The 3,493-nt window shown below is 36.4% G+C and overlaps 1 long non-coding RNA gene across 1 annotated transcript; it reads right to left on the bottom strand.

Moving 5' to 3' along the window:
* Positions 1–200: 200 nt before the first annotated feature.
* LOC144633110 (uncharacterized) lies at positions 201–3,092 on the bottom strand. Its single transcript, XR_013567001.1, has 3 exons — positions 2,800–3,092; positions 727–1,459; positions 201–537 (listed from the first exon to the last, which is right to left on the bottom strand). It is a non-coding gene; the product is annotated as an uncharacterized LOC144633110 (long non-coding RNA).
* Between the last annotated feature and the right edge of the window lie 401 nt (positions 3,093–3,493).

Genomic DNA, 3,493 nt, shown 5'->3' on the forward strand with positions numbered 1-3,493 from the left:
CAGCTACTTCTCAGGTGTTCGTGTACTCTTAATAGAGGTGTCCGCTTAATAGAGGTATCAGTAATTAATTTACCTATAAATTTTGGAGCCTTGGCTACTTTTCGCTTGCAGGTTTGACTGTACTAGGCTAAAAAAACGCTAAATCGCGTGGGACGGCAAGTCTAGCTAGAGGTTAAAGTCTATAAACATTATCAAAGCAGTTTTTATTTATTTATTTATTATTTTATTTTATAATAAGGTATATTTTCCAAAGTTCGTGAATACGTCAAATACAACAACAATAATTTTGGGCCAACAAGCAGCGTGTGTCGCGGAATCTTAAATTTCAGATACAGTTACACTTCAACAATTCTAACGGCAATCTGATCTTACATTAGACTCTACTACAATTTCCATAGTTCATCCTGCGTAACTAGTAATTTCCCCAAGATCACGAGTAGTGTAAAATCCCAAGCCTAAGTATTGTTTTGTAATTTAACTTAATTTAATTCCTATTTCAAAATAGCACGTTCCCTTCCATAATTTAGCAAGCTATGACTCGTTAGATTGTTAGATTTTTAGCATTATTTTAAGTTCTTGATTGTATTTTATATTAGAGGGCCACTGGTTTGTCAGTTTTTTACTGTTATGTGTTAACCCTCTATAAATAAAGTTGATTATTATTATTATTATTATTATTATTATTATTATTATTATTATTATTATTATTATTATTATTATTATGACTCGTGCATTACATTGTTGCGAAATCTCATTTCACGAAATCATATCTACGAGTTACAAGCATTGTGTTTCATAATAATCAGTGTAATAATATAATATTTGGCGGCATTGCGTGAATTATCAATCATACATCAATACGGTGTGTGTACGTTTCTATCATTTATGAAAAACCCAGCTGAGTTAAGTCACACTTAATGGCCTCCCCTTATGGTACCATGGTATTTCGATTTAGCAAATTCATCAAACACTCTCTTTGCGAAATCTTGACAGTTATCGTCTATCCAATCGTATTTTTTGTTTAGCTCATCTTTACAATAAAGAAACTCAATCAAGTCCTTCATGGACTTTCTTCCCTTATCATAACTCATTTCTTTTATTGGAGTTATTCTACGTTCTTGTTCTACATAGTCTCGAACCCTTGAAAGTCTTTTGCTCCTTTGAATAAGAATTTTTTGGCCATCTTTTTCAATGGACCACCACCAGTTATCTGTTTGCAGGACCACAAACTGATGGTTGAGGAAGGCTTGAGTAAGTTGCCAGCCAGAGAGTGGCTTTTTATAAACCCAAATTTGCAGATCAGCTCGCTGGCATCGATTAAATTACTCATGTCATCCTTTAGTGAATCGTCTTTAATAGTGTACGTCGAACCGGTTTTCTTGTCAGCTTCTGGGTCAAACACAACTTCATTGTCCCAGTCACCACCTCTTTTACGTTTAGGCATTGTATGTTGAAAAGTCTGAAAAATAAAAAATGGAATTTAGAAACGTTTCGATTGCGGATGTGTAAAATGGCCATTGTTTTTTTTCTCTTGGTTTGGTTTTCTTTGCTCTTTTCGAGAAACCATATAGAGTGTTTTCATGGCAGCCATGTTGGAGGAGTGAAACAATAAGAGATATTTGCATAAAAATGATTTTTTTTTTCCAAAGGAAAACCATTCTATTGTTTCACTCCTACAATATGGCCGCCATGAACACACTCTATCCCAGTCCCAGTTCGATTGTTTTTCTGTCTGTGATTCGCAATCTCAGTCCCACGCCCAGTGACCCAAATTCCATTGTCCCAAAGAAAATTTGCTCAAATCCCAGTTCCCATTTTACCCCTTCAGGTCCCTATTCATAATTTTTTGCGGTATCATTTGCAGAAAACATTTCCGGTCCGGAAATCATTTGCGGTCCCAGGATCGTTTGCGGTCCGGGATCATTTGTTGGCCTGTGGGCTGAAAAAAATGGCTGATTGCAACGAAATAGAAGTGGACGGTGGTATGAGTTAAATACGACCAATATATTATCGTTCACTTTTTTGTTAGGACTGTAAAGGAATAGTTTGAATAATCTTAACACACTTGAAGGGGCTTCCTGTGGTTACAGAATTCGAATGTGATAGAAATGCTCCATTATTCCAAAAATTGGCTTCACACCACGGTCGGCCGATTTCGAAATTACTCTCCCGATTACACCCTGAATTGTTCGAAACGAGGTGTTTTCCTTTCGTGAAGTGCAGTTGGATAGCGAAAGCAAATTCACGCGCGTACGTAAGTATATCGAAGAAAGGAACGAGATTGTTTCCTCGTAGATATGATATTTAGAATAATTTGAATTCAATATTAATTCCACGCAGTGCCAAGGTCATGTGGAAAAATGGGCCTAATTTTCTCCCTCTTTCTTCTAGTGCTTGCTCACGTTACTTGCTTGATCACAGACACAGACATGTAATAGAATTGTTGTCCGAAGTTAAAATGTTCCGCCACGGGGAAACTTTCGATGTTGATGATATCCTTACACTGAGCGGCGGTGTTCGCCAAATCGGTCTGCGAGTCTGCGACAAGTTTCTCCAGTCTATTAAGTGTGGTATTTAGTACAGATGACTGCGTACTGTGTTCACGTACGTAGATTTAGGCTCGGTACTTTGATTTCACATTTCGTGTTTTATCACTTTTGATCAAGTGATGAGCTAGCTCAACAGGAGTCGCTCATTCGAGCTGTTCCCTACTTTCACTACATGAAAGTACAGCTAAAATAGAGTTAAAATAGAACTTTAAAACTCTAATACGCCAGAAATAAACTATACAGTACTTACAATTAAGGATATTTCCAACTTATTCTGGGGCAATTCAGTGCGCCAGCAAAACTATCAACCAGTTAAGGGCGGAAGTGAAATTAAAGCTTCTCGACAAGGTTGAAAGTGAAAGCGCATATGCAAAACACAGCCTTGATATTGTTTGTGTCTACTAATTTCAATTCAGTACATATTGACAAGCACGTGATTTCTAGGAAATGGCAACGATGACTGTAGAGTGGGCTGTAGACATGGGTCATGATCATGTTTTGGTTATACCTCTTGAGAAGTCAACATTGTTTTCCTTGGGAGCATTAGTATACCGCTGCAACTGAACACCTTATATAATTACATTAGCAAACTTTCGTGGGGCGACTTAAAACAAACAACAATAAAGCATATAATTTCTAAAGGCTTAGTAAATGAAGAATTAATATTCGATTAATATCTTTTTTGACAGAATTACATGTGGTTGTTGTAAAGGCATAGAAATTTTGCATATCGAGGAAATACTTACCATGTATTTAGCCTTTATCAAGAGTTACTTTGTTTTCATCACGGGCTAGTTCGACTAGTTCGTTACATTTGCACTTTATCAAAACGGACAGTGTCTCCGATTCTCTTTTACCGGCCTTGTTTTCTTTAAATACCATTCTAAAGTTTGATGTTCAAAAACTTATGATAACCATTAACAAACAAAGCCATATCTTTATAT

Source organism: Oculina patagonica, chromosome 12, assembly GCF_052425735.1.
Source record: "Oculina patagonica isolate OP01 chromosome 12, crgOcupat, whole genome shotgun sequence".
Taxonomy (NCBI): domain Eukaryota; kingdom Metazoa; phylum Cnidaria; class Anthozoa; order Scleractinia; family Oculinidae; genus Oculina; species Oculina patagonica.